The sequence below is a fragment of the Callorhinus ursinus genome, unplaced genomic scaffold (genome assembly GCF_003265705.2).
Source record: "Callorhinus ursinus isolate GAN/ISIS: 27379988/994484 unplaced genomic scaffold, GSC_fseal_2.0 scaffold34, whole genome shotgun sequence".
NCBI lineage: Eukaryota > Metazoa > Chordata > Mammalia > Carnivora > Otariidae > Callorhinus > Callorhinus ursinus.
In genome coordinates this window covers 4,918,515-4,935,763 of record NW_027397096.1, presented here as the reverse complement: position 1 = coordinate 4,935,763, position 17,249 = coordinate 4,918,515, and the positions used below count along the sequence as shown (strand labels likewise).

General features: G+C 50.0%; 1 protein-coding gene and 1 long non-coding RNA gene across 3 annotated transcripts in view; one reads left to right on the top strand and one right to left on the bottom strand.

Moving 5' to 3' along the window:
- LOC141370403 (uncharacterized) overlaps nt 1-3,180 on the bottom strand; it is a 4,793-nt gene extending 1,613 nt beyond the window's left edge. Inside the window, exon 1 of the long non-coding RNA XR_012374425.1 lies at nt 2,873-3,180. This is a non-coding gene — a long non-coding RNA (uncharacterized lncRNA). The remainder of the gene's footprint in view (nt 1-2,872) is intronic.
- Nucleotides 1-17,249, top strand: part of KSR1 (kinase suppressor of ras 1) — a 145,403-nt gene that overhangs the window by 56,701 nt on the left and 71,453 nt on the right. The window lies entirely within an intron of this gene.

Here is a 17,249-nt window from a genome sequence, read left to right as displayed (position 1 = left end):
GAGCTTGCATTTCCCTTCAAGGATTCTTTCCAAACCTTAAGCTTTCCCAGAGTGCATCTGCTTACTCTTACGGCAGCTGACCTTGGCATTGCTGGCACCTTCTTCATCTGAGAGATGATGTAGTGGTTGCAGCCAAGGACACACCCCAGGTAGGCTGGCAGAACTCGCTGTGCTGAATTTTGCCTAAATTGTCTTCTGAAATGTAAGACTGGAGAGCTAGAGGCAGGTTCCAAGGAGAATGATAGCAGCGCTCTCCAATCCAGAACTGTCTCTGCAGAGGGGGGGGGGGGGGCCTCAACCCTACAGTATCCAGGTCTGCCTTGGAACTGGAAGCTGACTTCTGGTCCATTTCCTCATTTTGGACACAAATCAGACCACACAAGATGCATGAGAACAACATTAATGTCTTGGGCTGTGACCAACAGCCTAATCCTGGTCATCACCATCTTTAGGAGAAATTTTCATGTTTTCTAGATTTTAGGACAGATACCTTTTCAGAGTGTAATCTTTCTGAAATTGAGATGCGTTGTACACTGGTCTAATGCGACACCTTGTTTTCTGCAAATTCTCTTATTTTATCGGCGGTGTATTTTGTAAATGTTTTACAAATTCCTGCCTCACCTGAGTGCATCCAGAATGAATTTTATACTTGGTCCATAGAGAGGGATCTGATTTTGTTGACTTCCGAGAGAGAGCTGATGGGGGCCACCCCTGCCGGTGTATCAAGTAGGTGCTCTGTGTAAGTGAGCACAGTTAGTCTTTGAAGGGACCTGAAGCTTCAGAGTGGTTCAGTCACTTGTTAAAGGTCACACATCTGGAAAAGAATGGGTCCAGGATTTGAGCTCAGCTCTGTCTGACGTGTGGCCCTTTGTCCTCTGCAGACACATCTGTTCTTCTTCTGCCTTGTGCTTTCTGTCTGCAATGCCCCCTTCTCCCACTGAAATCCCACCTATTACTCTTTCATTTTGGATCACGTTATGTGTTTATAAAGAGAACACATGTTCTTAGAAGAAATACAAAAAGCCTCAAAATGAGATACGGTGTTTCCAGTGTTTACATTTTCATATATTTATTTTGCTATAAACTATACATTGACCTCAGCGAAGCTGAAAAAAGAAAAATCATGCTTTAAAAATTGCTTAAGGATCAATTGGGATTATATTGTAAATGTAGTTTTCTTACCTTGAGCTGTTACCTTGCTGTAATATCGTGGGCATCGCCCATGTCATTAAATATTCTTTGAAAATGGGATTTATTTTTTTAGTTGCTGCAGCTTTCTGCTACATAAACACACTGAAGTGTAGTTACCCACTTCCCCATGGTTGGCTATTTTAAGTTGCACTTCCGTGAATAGCCCTATGCGCATGCTTAATTGTTTCTGTAGGATGTATTCCTAGAAGTGGAATCGCTAGCACAAAGTGTGTGCGCCCCTGAGTAAGGCCACTGCCTGGTTCTCAGCAACCCCCCGCCACGCCAGGAAGGCTGGCCGTGCTGCTCAGCGCTCCCACCGCAGCCCACACCCGGGACCGTTTGGAGTGGCTCTGAGGCATTGCGGCAACCCCATTTGCTTTCCTTTTGCATTTCCTCACTTACGATTAAGGTGGAAGGGTTTGTTACAGTTGCGCGGGTCTGCAACTTTCTTTTGAGATGCGCGTGCATGTTTCCTTAGCCTATTTTACTGACTCTGTCATGGGCTGCTCCTTGTTCTTCGAGACCCAATTCAAGGCCCACCTCTTTCATGACCCCTTTCCTGCTACCTGCCATTTCTCTGAAGCTGAAACTTTCTTTTCTTTTTTAAAGTTTTATTTATTTATTTGAGAACGAGAGAGAGTATGAGTGGGAGGGGCAGAGGGAGAGAGAATCCCAAGCTGAGTGCAGGGCTCCATCTCACGACCCTGAGATCAAGACCTGAGCTGAAACCAAGAGTCAGATGCTCAACCCACTGTACCACCCAGGCGCCCCTGGAAGTTACTTTTATTTTCACCTCTGAATGCTCATAGCAGCTTGTATCTTAAAACAACTTGTCAAATACCCCTTTGCATTATAACTTGATATCTTTGGCCCCTACTAGATACCTTTGGTCCTTATTTGAGGGTGCGAAATGGGTCTTACTCATTTCTGTATTACTTAAGAGGGCCTGGACAGTGCTAGGTAACTAGCAGATGCTTGATATTCTTAAATGGATGGATGGATGGAGGGAGGGATGGATACATACAGTTCTTAAAAATTTAAAAAAGGGGGGGGCTGGCTCCACTGGTAAAATCTTTTAAAAAAAAAAAGATTTTATTTATTTATTTATTTATTATTTATTTAAGAGAGAGCATGAGTGGGATGAGGGGCTGAGGGAGAATAGACTCCCCACTGGGGATGCAGGATGCAGGACTCTATCTCAGGACCCTGGGATCATGACTGGAGCCGAAGGCAGACGCTTAACGGACTGAGTCAGCCAGGTGCCCCAGAGCATGTGACTCTTAATCTCGGGGTTGTGAGTTTGAGCCCTATGTTGGGTGTAGGGATGACTTAAAAATAAAAAGTCTTGAAAAAAAAATTTCAGCAAAATGAATCTAATGCCATCTTATCACAGTGTACTCTTCCTTTCTTCCTCTTCCCTTTCTGCATCAGTGAGGTTTTGTTCCATCTGATACCTGTAGGGCTTCTGAGAGCAGGCCGGGCATGGCCGCCCCCACAGGGCTCTGCATCAAGTAGGACGCCGACGGTTGGCTGCCCACCCAGAGTTTTCTCCCCATCAGCTTCTGTTTTCCTCTCTTGACAATTTAAAATGTAATATTCTCACAAATCAGCTTACACCATCCGCGCATGGTAATTCTAGAACATTTGGAAAACGGAAAAGTAGAAGGGAGAAAGTGATTACCTGTGGCCTTCCCACCCAGACTCGGCAGGCGTGTTGTTGACGTCTCTGCCATGTTTTCTGTGAGCTGCAGTTTCCAGGTACACGTGCTGTAGTCATCTGTCAGGCAGGAGAGTCGCATAAGAAAACTCCCTGTGTTTTTGTAAAATTGTTCAGCGGTTTTGTACTATTTTAAGTGGTTTTACCATCACCTCTTCAGGCCCTGCTTCTGTTGGTGGGTCTTTGGATTGTTCCCACTGTGTCCCCCTCGTGAACAGGGTGCCTCATTGCTGCTTCAGCTGCGCCGCCAGGGGGACAGTACCAGCCCTTCCCCTCACTCTCCTCCCTTTGTGGCTGGTGCCCCATGTGCCTCTCGGTTTGTGTTTCTCAGTACCCGTGTGTAGCAACATATTGAGAAATGGCTTCCTTTTCAGGGGGAAAACTCAAGTGCTTGAGCCTCGAGGAGGCCACACAGGAGTGCAGAATCATGGCCTGCGGGTGTTGGGGCCTTGGTGTCGCATAGCCAGCCCCTCCTGCCCGCCAAGGCTTAGGGGTGCAGAGGATGCAGCAGGGAGGGAAGGCTTAGTTTTTGGCGGGGCCATAGGCCTGGCAAAGCTGCTGTCCCCGATAATAAGCTCTGGTCACTCTCCCAGATCCCCCTAGGAGTTCATAGTGAACACCCGGGTCCATTTTCAGATCAGTCCTGGGTGAGTCCTAGGGAGCTGCTGGGATGGGAGCAGTTCTGGAATGATCTTCAGCCCCGCTCCTCTGAAGAGCTATTCAGGGCATGCCTCGGAGCTTCATGGGGCCCTGCTGAGGGGCTGCAGTCACAAAGGTGATGTGGCTCAAAAGTTCAGGGCTTGGGCTCTGCCTAGTTTCACACCCCACCTGACAGTTACTTTATCTCTGTGTCGTACTTTCACCCCACGTGGATAGAATAACACCTCCTCCAATGAAATCAGTTAGCACTTACAAACTTTAAATAGTCCCTAATTTGCTAAGTAAAAATAGGGCACCAGAGACCTGGCTAAGCTTCTTGCTCTAGCAGCAGGTGAAACTCATAACTTCTGTCTTCCAGCATCGAGGGAAGAGCACTGGACAGGAGACCAGGGAGTCTGTCCTGGCACCTGCCTTTTGACTTTCTATGTGACTAGGTCATGGCCCCGTAGGAGATGACCTTGAAGGCCTTTCTCATCTTAGAACACTCCAGGATTTTGTGGTTGAACAGATATCTCAAGAAGGGGCCAGTCCTACCAACAGCCCCTCCTGGTTGGTGTGGTCCTCGGTCAGGCCCAACTGCAAAGACTGGTGGCCAGGAAGAGATCCAGGACCGTTTGGGGTTTGCCTGGAGTTTTCTCTGCATAGGCGAGCTCGCCTCCATGTGGAGGGTGAATTTAAGTGTTTGGGTCACTGGGGCAGGGGTCATGGGAGAACCAGCCTCCTTGGGGATGTGGGGCAGGTGCTGTCCTGCCTGCGGAGTGGGGCTGAGGTGTGGGCTACCCACGCCTCTGCTCTCTGGGGCTGCAGTGCACCCCTGCTCGCAGAGCTCACTGCTTGCCCTGAGGTCTGTGTGTGAGCGAAATCGCGTCTTATGCAAGAGCTGGTGTGTATCTCTCTGCCTTGAGCTGTGCTGTCGTAGAAGAGCTCTCACGCTCTGGGCACCAGCAGGAGGCTCTTGCTCTGTCTCTTTCTGCGGACAGGTAGGAAGGAATAAGGTGTGGATTGCAGGCCCCTGAGGAGGAGAGGACTGTGTACTCTTCCAGGCTCCACTGGTCCTCCAGGCCTTCTAGAAGTTTCTGGCCCCCTACCGGGAGCCTCACCTGGGTTTGTGCACCGTGTAAGTGATGTGTCTGCCCCAGTGCTGGTGGAGCACAGTGGGTAGGGTTTGGTGTGGGGTGGCCTAAAATAAGATGAAATGCAGTGCATTGAGTCAGGAGGGGCGGCTTGGGGCATTAGGGCCTCCTGGGTTTAAGTTGGCTCTCAACCCAAGACCTTGAGTTGGTTATCTGAACCTCTGAGTCCTTGTTGATAAATGAGGATCCTCACGCCGAGATGCCCAGCCCTGGCCTGGCTCGCAGTAGGTGCCCCTAACACCTGGCAATCGAGGTCATCTAGTCTGTGCTTAGAGCACGGACTCAGCAGTTCAACTGCCTGGGTTTAGATTTTCATTCTGCCACTCAATAGCCTTGTGACTTGGGACTGCTCCTTGGCCTCAGTTTACCCCTCTGTGAAGTGGGGATAGTGTTAGGGCCTCTCTCATAGGCTTGTTATGAGGCGTCAGTGACTTAATATATATGAAGTACTTAAAGTGGTGCCTGGCTTCTAATTAGCACCTAGTCAGTGTTATGATCTAATTTCTTCAATTAGTTGTGGTCTATTGATTTTGGGGAGGGAAGTTGGCAGCGCACTTGCTCTGCTTGTTTGGAAATGGGTCCTCTCTCTGTTCAGCTGGAGCTTGTCCAGGGTGGCGGGTGCACATGTGTGCATGCATTTTTGTGTGTCTTTGTCTTTGACTGTGTCAGAGAACAGCCCCTGTTAACAGCCTGTGTGCCAGGCCCGGTGGCTGCTCTGCCCGCCCCTCCCATGCGCTCCTCAGCTTGCTTCCTCAGGTTGTATGCATCTTTAAAAAAAAAAAAAAAGACTTAATTTTTAAATTAAAAAAAATTTTTTTTAAAGATTTTATTTATTTATTTGACAGAGACACAGCGAGAGCAGGAACACAAGCAGGGGGAGTGGCAGAGGGAGAAGCAGGCTTCCTGTCGAGCAGGGAGCCCGATGTGGGGCTCGATCCCAGGACCCTGGGCATGACCTGAGCTGAAGGCAGACGCTTAACGACTGAACCACCCAGGCGCCCCTTAATTTTTAAACTTTTTTTTTAAAGTTTTATTTATTTATTCATGAGAGACAGAGGGAGAGAGAGAGAGAGAGAAGCAGAGGGAGAAGCAGGTTTCCTGCGGAGCACGGAGCCCGATGCGGGACTCGATCCCAGGACCCTGGGATCGTGACCTGAGCCGAAGGCAGACGCTTAACCATCTGAGCCACCCAGGCGCCCAATTTTTAAACTTTTTAAAAGTAATCTCTACACCCAGTGTGGGGCTCAAACTCACGACCCTGAGATCAAGAGTCGCGTGCTCCACCGACTGAGCCTGCCGGTTTGCCTTGTTCTTCTGCTCAGTCCACTTGCAGGGGTTACATAGCACAGTCTGGCTTGTGTCGACCTGCTCTTGACCTGGAAATCAGGTGAGGGTGAGGAAGGCCATCCTCTGTGCTCAGTGTATTCTCGCCTCACCTGGCCTTGTCTTCGTCTGCCCCCTTCGAGGCACACATGGGAGTAGCTTGGGATTTGCCGTGTAAATGGACTCATTCAGGAACACTTTTAAGAATCTTAAAGCAATAAACATGTCAGAATTTAACTGCCTTCAAAGATAGTAAGATACTGAAATTTTTTTTTTTAAGATTTTATTTATTTGAGAGAGAGTGTGTGCGCATGAGCAGGGGGGAGGGGCAGAGGCAGAGGGAGAAGCAGACTCCCCGCTGAGCAGGGAGCCCTGATGTGGGGCTCCATCCCAGGACCCTGGGATCATGACCTGAGCTGAAGGCAGACGCTTAACCGACTGAGCCACCCAGGCTCCCCGAGGTACTGGAATTTTTATGATAAAGATGATGGGAAAAAAAAAAAAAAAAAAAAAGATGATGGGAGCTGAGCTTAGGGCTAAGCACTTTACATTTCCCTCCCATGAAGATAGTGCTGTTATTCCCCCATTTTACAGATAAGAGAACTAAGGCGTAGAAAGGTTCACTTAAGTTGCCCGTGGTAAGGCAACTGGACGGCAGGTAGAAGTGGGATTTGAACTCAGGTCTGTCAGGTTCTAAGCCCAAGCACTTGACCAGCGTCATCATACTGCCTCTGGCTGGCATTCCTGGGATGACTCCATAGTGACTTTCTGTTATCTGAGCCCTTTCTCACTCTCTGCTAGTGATCATGTGGATGATGTGAGCCCAGTTAGCGCTGTGTCCGCTGAGGCGTGCAGGGCTCAGGGGAGAAATTCGGTCGTCTTTGGCCGTTGTTTGTTGGAGAGGGTGGTCTTCTGCTGCTCCTGTCTCCCAGAGCTTACGTCACCTCAGCCCCCCTGCAGTTTCATCCCAAACCCTATATATATATCATGTATATGATATATATGTGTATGATATATATATATAGACATAATATCTCTGAGCCTTTATTTCCTATTGTAAATGAATGTGTGTGTGTGTGTGTGTGTGTGTGTATTTTTTTAACCTTCCTCTGCCTAGATAAAATGAGAGCTATGAAGATTTTATAATGAGGGATGCCGTGGGTAATTGAATGGCCATCACAGATCCCTTATGGAAAGAGGTGTGGGTGACGTGGTCAAGCTGCCCCCCCCAGACTCCCTTCCCTACTGGGCATCTGAGGAGTGATCCCAGCAAAACTCAGTGTTGCAGGAGTGCTTGGTTTTTATCTATTAACTTAAAGTCCTACTGTTCCCGCTGGAGGCTGGGGCTGGAGGAGACTACTTCGCGCTCGGAACTATTTGTTTCTATAGCTGGTCATTCTCCTTGCTCCATGGGGAGACTGCAGATGTGTCAATAGATCAATAATCGACACCTGCATTGGGACACTTGCCTTTTGAGGTTCCCCCAACCCCCTGTCCCAGTCTGCCTGTCAGCTGTCAAAGCCCAGCCTTTTCCGCCATTAAGGTTACAGAGAAGGGAGATGGGGACAAATATTTGCTGTTCGCTTATAGCACACCAGCTGCTGGACATGTATTATATTGTTTTTGTCTTCACAGCCATGTTTTGAGGCCCCCCCGTCCCACCACCTCATTTACAACAGGAAATAAAGGCTCAGAGACATTGTGTCAATTGCTCATGTTCCCTTAGCTGGTAGGTCCCTTAGCTTAGCGTGGGGGTGAGATTTTTTTTTTTTAAGATTTTCTTTATTTATTTGACAGAGACACAGCGAGAGAGGGAACACAAGCAGGGGGAGTGGGAGAGGGAGAAGCAGGCTTCCCCCTGAGCAGGGAGCCCGATGCGGGGCCTGATCCCCGGACCCTGGGATCATGACCTGAGCTGAAGGCAGACGCTTAATGACTGAGCCACGCAGGCGCCCCTGGGCCCACTCTCCTTAACAGGGTGGCATGTTTCTGCACAGACGGGTTGGAGAGGACCCAGCAGCCCTAAGCTGGCTGGTTAGGGCTTCTCTTGGGTCTGGCCGCTCTGGCGAATGCAGCCCCTCATCTAGCCCCTGTCTGTCTGACCCACTCCCGGAGACCGTGGGGAAGCTGGAGATGAACTGTTACAGGAGTGGGCTTTTGTTCTCAGTAGGTACAGGGTCCCCCTCTGCCTGAGAGGAGGGGAAGAGGAAGAGCTCAGGAGTTGGGAGATAGCTGGGAAGGAGCTGCCTACAGCCCGAGGTGGCTTTGCAGAGCCGGACATTTGGGGAAGGCCCGGACAGGTAGCAGGCCCTCTCCCCCGCGAAGCACCCAGTGAATCAAACAAATGGGTGCTCTGCTCTCTTGGCTCTCCTGCTGGAGGAACTCAGCTCTTCAGTTTCCTGCATACCACGGGGTTGGTGTGCCAGACATTCCCTGGACAAGCAATCAGGGAAGTCTTGTCTTTATAGTAAAACTGCTAATAAACCATCTCTAAAATCTGCTCCTTCCTCTACACCCACGATGCCACTAACGAAATTACCTTTTGTTCTTGTCATTTGCTGAATTGCGGTGGCTTTTTAATTGATTTTCCTGCCCCTCTCGTTTCTCCACACCCACTTCAATCTGTCCTCCACATGGTTTCCAGAATGATGATCATTCAGGAATGCAAATCTGATTACGTGTTTTCCTTTGCTTCCCTCTCCATGCCTGTGAGAGCGAGTATAGATGCTTTAGTGTGACCTTCCGGGACCTTCCAGAACCTTCCTGGATCTGCATGTGTGGGCCCTGCCCCCTGGCTGACTTTCCTCTCCTGCTCTTTCCCATCCTGTCTACTCTTTGGCTGTGGGCTCTATCTTTTCTTTTTAAAAAAAGTTTCCGTCAGGCGCCTTGGTGGTTCAGTTGGTTAAGCGTCTGACTCTCAATTTCAGCTCAGGTCATGGTCTCAGGGTCATGAGATTGAGCCCCCCATCAGGCTTGGCAGCGGGCGTGGAGCCTGCTTAGGATTCTTTCTCCCTGCCCCCACCAGAAAGAACAAGTTTCTGTCATTACTCTGGTCTTTGCTCATACTGTGCCCCCCACCCGATGTGCCGTCTCCGTCCCTTACCCTGTGTGCCATGCCTCATGGCCCACCCCAGCCTGTTGATGCCTTCCCAGGATCATAGCACCACAACCCATACTTAGACCCAGTCTCCTTGGGATCCCACAGCAAGTACCTAAACCTCTGTTGTAGCAGAGGTGGCGCACTCCATGTGACATCAGCTGTCCCGGACTGGTGGGTCCAAGAAGCCCCTATCATAGTCCCAATCAGAGGTTTCACGTGACTGGCGGATGAGACAATATACATAAAATACATAGGACAGAGCCTGGCACGTAGGACTATCCGATTTAAAAATCAGTGCAGGGTTATAGTAAAAACAATCTTGGGATACAAAAATTACTTCAAATTTTATAGATCATAGACCGACCTAAACAGAGATTAAACTATAAAACTTACAGAGCATAGGGGAGAACATCTTTGTGTATGTGGGCTTGGCAAAAATTGCTCAGGAAATGAAAAGCACAAACCAAAAAAAGAAAAAAAAAACGGGCAAATTGGACTTCAGGAAAACATAGCTGCTCTTTGAAATTTGGAAGGACTTTTGGAGGGATGCCTTTGGATAGCATGTGGTCCCAAGAAGAATGAAGGGATACTTTTTCCTTTTGTAGGTTTTCTGGAAGCCAACAGGAAGCTTTCGGCTTAGAAACATTAAATTAGAAGCTTTAGAAGGAGGTTTGAAATAGCGTGGGCTTAATAAGCATAAGCAGAAAGGACCACGTTCCTTTGCAAGTAACAGAAAATGTGACTTCAACAAATAGGCCGTTAGGTTTCTTCTATAGTGAGAAGGTTGGGGTTAAGTGGCTTATGTGTTGACAGCAGCTGAACAGTGCTGCTATCTCTGGTTCTCTGGACAGCTCTTGGCAATCAGATCTTTAAAGCAGGAAGGAGGTGGTGGACAGCCCCAGAGAATGCCCCCCTTGTGAGGAAAGCAGACCCTTCCCAGCAGTCCAGTGGATGGGTCCTCTCGTCCCAGTGACCAGAACTGTCACACATAGCTACAAGGGAGGCTGGACGTGGCTCATCACCACAGCCATGCTGGGACCCCCCATCCCATGGGAATCTAGGCTGGGGCTCGTGCTAGTGTGATGTGAAGTCAGTGTAGAGAAACACTGACAGACCAGTTCATCACTGGGCACGGTGACAAAACTAAATCAGTCTGTGAGTGAGGAGCAAGTCAGGAATGGGCATTAGGTAGGTCATGAGCAACGCGTGAGGCAGAGGCTGTCATCCTTTGGGGGAGCTTGCCATCACATTAGTTGACCTCTGGTTGTCCGTGGCACTCACCTGCTCTTGACCCTTGCTCCCTCCATAATAGCCCTTTATCCTTTTCTGTGGTGACCGAGTTGCTAGGCAAACAACCTTCTCCTGCAGGGAAAACCTTCTATATCCCCAGCATATGGCACAGTATCCTACACACAGCAGATCAGAATCTGAAGTGCCTCACCCTCCCCTGTCCCTTCCTTCTAGAAGCTTCCAGGGGACCAGGTCTTCAGGATAGTTGAGGGGGTGGTCCCATTGGCAGGACTTCACCTTTGCATTAGGTTGTGCCCTCTGCCTTTTTTTCTAGGCCCCAGTTTAGTAATTCACACCCATGTCCCCTCCAGTATTAATGCCAGGACTTTTCTGGGATTACCTTTTGTCCTTGAGGGGTTATGGACTAAGCCATGCTCTGTGGGCCTGGTGAGCTTCAGTCAGGCAGATGGAGTTGGGTGTTTGAACCGAGACAAAGGCTGCGTCATTTAGGAATCTGGTTTGTGGGCAACACCTGTACTTGCCCTCCCCTCGATTTCCCAGCAGAAGCACCCAGCATTGAGACTGTAGGGGTGATGCTTACGGGTGGACACATCTGCTCTCAGTTCTCTGGTGAGGCCTGTTCATGGATAAGTCTGTTGCCTGCACTAGGTGACTTGGCATTGTGTCACAGTGCCTGGCATTGGGAAGAAGTCTCCTGGCCACTTGTTGCACAATTATAGATAGAGGTTTATATTATATATAGAAGATTATAGATAGAGGTTCTCCTTCCCTTCCCTTGTGCAATCACTTGAGGCCCAGGGCAGTTAGGGGAAGCAGGTGTCTTGCTTTCTTATGATTTAGTCCAGTTTGTCCGACAGCCCCCCCCTCCGCCCGGGACTGCCTGTTCGAAAACACACAGAGTCCTGGGGGCTTACAGGATTGAACTGGGGCACAAAGCAAAACTGGAAAGATCGCCCCGAGACACCTGCTTCACTAGCTTTCCAAGCAAAAGGTTGCTTTCTGAAGAGCGCATGTATTTGATGCCCCCATGGCTTCTCAGGTGGAGGCTGTCTGAGGATATTTAGGTCAGGGAACTGCCTTCCTCTTGAAACTCTTTCTTGTCAAGTCTCATGACCGCAGTGGAGCCTGCAATGGAAGAGGGGGTGTTGCTGAGAAAACCCCCGTCTGGAGCCATCCATGGCCTGGCTCCAGCTCCGTCTTTCCCAGGAAGCTTTGTGCATGCCTCCTAGTCACATTCGTCTCTCCTTTCCCTGCATACTCAGTACCAGGGTAGTGACAACCTGTGATGTTATCCAAGGGGCTGCTGATTGCGCGTGCTTCTGGACGGGGTCACTGGCCCCCACTGCTGTGCCGGCCCCAGACGGGTACTCACGTCCGTCACCAAGGCCGAGGACAGATCCCATTTGGTCTCAGCCTGGGCCTGAGGCTCCCATCTGCAGCCTGTTGTCAGGCCGTGGAGTCAAGGAAGGGCAGGGAGCCCTGAGTTCCCAGCTGTGGCCCTGTCCTCTCTGGCCTCCTTGGGAACGGCTCCAGTTGTGGTCTGGGGCAGACTTGTTTGTTTGTATTTGAAGTTCCCTGACTCTGAGTTTGACGTCAGGGCAGGGTTGCTAGTGGGAGGCTTGGCGGGGAAATTGTCTCTGCACAAATGCACACGGCTGGCAGCTTCCCCGGGAGAGCACAGGCACGGGACAGAGCCGGGTGGAGGATGGCTGGTTGCAAAATGCCCAGGCTGGGGATTGAGGTCACTTTCTCTTCTCCTCACCCTGCTGGCTTGGCACTCTTGCTTTTTCTTCCCCTTGCTGGCCAAGAACAGCCCCACTGGGTCCCCTCGAGGGCTCCGGGAGGCTCAGCAGTGCTGGGGACCCAGGGCTGCCCCTGGTGCTCTTGCAGCTGAGGGCCGTGGTCGGCCTGGGCCTGTGTGTGGAGCTGTCAGCTGCGTGACGACCTCCAGAGGCCTTCTTACATTCTCAGAAATCATTTTGCAACATATTGGCCATGGTAGACAGAGCAGACGGCTTAGCTGGCTGGGCTGGCAGGAAGTCTCCAGAAGTGCCCTCCAGCTTTGGGGAGGGGGTGGGAAAAGTAGGAGGACTCTGGGCATGGCCAGAGGTGCCTGGGAAGGAGCAGCAGTTTCAGGAACCATCTAGGGAAGATGGGAGTAAGTTTCAAGAGCTTTAGCAACTCCCTGAAGTTTGGGATGGGGTGGACAGAGGCTTGGCACTAGCCAAGCCTGCTGTCAACATCTTCTTAAAGAGTACGGTGTTGCCCACCTGGAGGAGGGAGTCAGGGTCCCATAGGTGTTAGCAGGCTGGAGGCTGGTCCAAAGTGGCCATCCAGGTGCTTCTCACCTCACTCTGCAGAGATGCTGGGATATCCGTGAAAGGGGTGGCTCTAGGTTACTGGGCAGGGTGGTGGCTAGTTTTAATGAATTCAGAGCTGGTGTGGGGCCGGGGAGCGGGTGTAGCCCAGATGACAGGTTTTGCGAATTAGGATCAGAGGTGGTGGCCCGCTTGGGTGATTGGACACATTTGGAGAGTGGGGAAGGCTGTGGCTTTTATTCAGAGGATTCAGTGCCTGCTGCGGGCTGGGCATTGCTGGATTTGGGGCTTCTGACCACAAGAGAGGTAGGTCCTGCCCACCGGCATCTCGCTTATGCTGGCCAGGACTGCTTGATGAGCTAAGGGGGTGGGTCGCGGGACTCATTATTTTGGGAGATGGTATGGTACAGCATTGGGTTGAGCTCTGAATACCTTCTCTAACCATGGGATTCAGGAAAGTTGCAAAGGTCTTGGTGCCCCAGTTCCTCATTTGTAAGATGGGAATAATGAAATGCACCTGGAAGGCTCCTGGGTTTAGCATATATGGTTTGACTATTTGTGAGTGACCCTAAGTGATGGGCCATACTTGCCAGCGTGCAGAGGTTGGGCTCAGAACTGCACACTGCTCTTTGCAGGGTGGGCGGGTGTCCCTCAGTCAGCGAGTGAGCCAAGCAGGCTGCCCAGCATCCACGTCTTGACCCAGCTCTGTTTTTCTCGACTTGATGTCGAGTACACAGTACTTCCTACCAAGAGTCCAGAAGGGTCCACGGTGTCTTCATTTACGCTTGACTGTGTTTTTTGGGGAGAATGATAGATGCTGAGAGACATTGCGGCTTTGGGGTCATGTGAAGGTTGGGATTATGTGTCAGTCCTGTGCATTCAGGGGTCTCCTGCAATTCCCACCTCCTGGAATTTTCAGTGAGAATCCAGGGAGAGGAAGTGATAAGTTACTACATAAATAGAAGAGATCATTCTGATTACTAGGGCTGTTAATTGAGTAATGACATGATATGCATAATTGAGGGAGCCCGGTGCTGTACATGGGAATCTGGCGTCCATGCCTGTCGGTGCCTGGGATTCATGTGTCCATTTATCTTTAATTATATTCAGTTATCATTTAGCCTCTGTCACATCTGTCCCCATAGACTGAACCACCTGCCCTGCTTGAGCCCTGAAAACCTGGCGATACTGAGAAGGGCGAGTGTCTGCTCCAGTGGCCAATGCCTGAGTCAGAGTTAGGGTTACAAAGGTCCTGGCATCTGGCTGCTTCCATAGCCTGGATCACAGATTTGGTGTCGACCAAATGGGGTCCTCCCCATCCCAGGCCCTGCAGGGTCCGGTGGATTTTGTTTTGCAAAGTTAGTTGTCTGCAAAGCCTTGTTTAGTGCAAAGGTTCAAAAGCCTGCGTAAAGAGCAATCCAGATGGCACTGGCCAAAAGTCTTGACACTCCTCCTCCTCAAGGCTGTGCTTGTAGGCTGAGCCGGGCTGATGCTAAGAGCATCCTATTTAGTGAGCACTTGATGTGTTCTGGCCGTTGGCCTAACCACCTTGCATGCATGAATCCCACCGTGAGTTTTCAGCGGTGCTGTGGAACATGCGCTGTTTCCTCCAGCCTACAGGTGAGGAAACTAAGATGAAGTAAACTAGTCACGGCCGCACTGCTGGTAAGTGATGATACCAGGCTGCTACATGGGAGGCGTGGCTCCCGGCCAGTTAGAACAGGTGCCGGTGGTACACAGTAGGCGTGGGTGCGTGTGTGACCCCGGGTAGGATGTTTGCCCGGTCATTACCAGCGCACCGCCCAGCCAGTCAGGCACAACGGCTGGCCCCCGTCCCACTGCCCTGTGGAGCCTGTGAGAGATTTCTACTGGGACCGCCATTTCAGCCGGGCTTGCCCTCTCTCTTTTAGAGGTGGGGCAGCTACCAGCCCACCCCACTGTGGCTGCTTCCGAGGGATGTTGGGACTCTGGCTGCAGAGGAGTGCGTGTCCCAGATCAGCCGGGCTCGGGTTGCCTGTGACAGCTGGGATGCTCTCGGAAGGGTGAGCTTGGGAGTGGGGGTCCCTACACAGAGGCACGTTTGGATGAGCTTTGAGCAGAGCAGACATGGAAGGCCTCTCAGGTTCCTGGGCCCCTTGCAGTTCTGGGAGCAGCTTCCTGTTCCTGCTGTCCTGGTAGCGTGTGCTTTGGGAGCTCTGACAGGTGTCTGCTCTCCAGGGATGTCTGACAGCCCCCCACCACCACCCCCACAGAAGCCAGGCTTACGGCAACCTCCGTTTGGGGGGCCTGTGTCGGGGTCACGCTAGAGCAGCTACAGGGGCGGATTCTGTTATATTTGTGGTTGATCGGGTTGCCAGATGATGCAAGGGGCACTCTGGAGTTGATGCTGCCCCACTCAGGCCACGCCTTCTGTTGCTGCCACGGATGTGTGAGCGCTTGAGGAGAGGGAGGGCTCGTGTGTGCTGGAGTCAACATGTGAGCCAAGTCCTGGCCCTCTTGCCTTTAAAATAAATGTACTGGGTCTGTGAGTTCCACCAGTGTTGTGAGGATCAGTGCCAACCTTCAGGGTCTTCTTTAACCCCGGTCTCTGAAGTGGGTAAAATCCTACCCACATCTGCCCTATTGCCCAGAGAGGTCTTAAGAGAAGCCAAAGGCTTGGCTTGGCGAGGATGCCGCCCACGGAGCTCATGCTTTCCTTCTTCCACATGCTTTGCTGAACGTTTTACCTCCCTGTTTTCTCATGCAGATCTCTACAACAGCCTCTTGAGGTAGATCAGTCCCATTTTACAGGAGGTGAAACTAAGGCTGACAGGCTAGATTTTCGTCCACTCACAGAGGGAGTGTGGTGGCAAGGGGCTGAGAGGCTAAGCCCGTCTGTCTTGAGCCAGAGTGCTGCCTGCCTCTTGGATATGGTTGGAGTAACCAACAGTAATGTAGCAGAACCTGTCTTTTTTTTTTTTTAATTTTTTTATTGTTATGTTAATCACCATACATTACATCATTAGTTCTTGATGTAGTGTTCCATGATTCATTGTTTGTGCATAACACCCAGTGCTCCACGCAGAACGTGCCCTCTTTAATACCCATCACCAGGCTAACCCATCCCCCCACCTTCCTCCCCTCTAGAACCCTCAGTTTGTTTCTCAGGGTCCATAGTCTCTCATGGTTCGTCTCCCCCTCCGACTTCCTCCCCTTCATTCTTCCCCTCCTGCTATCTTCTTCTTTTTCTTGACTTACTATGATACATGTCTTTCTCTGATTTACTTATTTCACTCAGCATAACACCCTCCAGTTCCATCCACGTCATTGCAAATGGCAAGATCTCATTCTTTTTGATGGCTGCGTAATATTCCATTGTGTATATATACCACTTCTTCTTTATCCATTCATCTGTCGATGGACATCTTGGCTCTTTCCACAGTTTGGCTATTGTGGACATTGCTGCTATAAACATTGGGGTGCACGTACCCCTTTGGATCCCTACATTTGTATCTTTGGGGTAAATACCCAGTAGTGCAATTGCTGGATCGTATGGTAGTTCTATTTTCAACTGTTTGAGGAACCTCCATACTGTCTTCCAGAGTGGCTGCACCAGCTTGCATTCCCACCAACAGTGTAGGAGGGTTCCCCTTTCTCCACATCCCCGCCAACATCTGTCGTTTCCTGACTTGTTAATTTTAGCCATTCTGACGGGTGGGAGGTGGTATCTCACTGAGGTTTTGATTTGGATTTCCCTGATGCCGAGCGATGTTGAGCACTTTTTCATGTGTCTGTTGGCCATTTGGATGTCTTCTTTGGAAAAATGTCTGTTCATGTCTTCTGCCCATTTCTTGATTGGATTATTTGTTCTTTGGGTGTTGAGTTTGATAAGTTCTTTATAGATTTTGGATACTAGCCCTTTATCTGATAAGTCATTTGCAAATATTTTCTCCCATTCTGTCGGTTGTCTTTTGGTTTTGTGGACTGTTTGTTTTGCTGTGCAAAGGCTTTTTATCTTGATGAAATCCCAATAGTTCATTTTTGCCCTGGCTTCCCTTGCCTTTGGCGATGTTTCTAGGAAGAAGTTGCTGCGGCTGAGGTCGAAGAGGTTGCTGCCTGTGCTCTCCTTTAGGATTTTGATGGACTCCTGTCTCACGTTTAGGTCTTTCAACCATGTGGAGTCTATTTTTGTGTGTGGTGTAAGGAAATGGTCCTGTTTCATTCTTCTGCATGTGGCTGTCCAATTTTCCCAACACCATTTGTTGAAGAGACTGTCTTTTTTCCACTGGACATTCTTGCCTGCTTTGTCAAAGATGAGTTGACCATAGAGTTGAGGGTCCATTTCTGGACTCTCTGTTCTGTTCCATTGATCTAGGTGTCTGTTTTTGTGCCAGTACCATACTGTCTTGATGATGACAGCTTTGGAATAGAGGTGGAAGTCCGGAATTGTGATGCCGCCAGCTTTGCTTTTCTTTTTCAAGATTCCTCTGGCTATTCGGGGTCTCTTCTGGTTCCATACAAATTTTAGGATTATTTGTTCCATTTCTTTGAAAAAAGTGGATGGTATTTTGATGGGG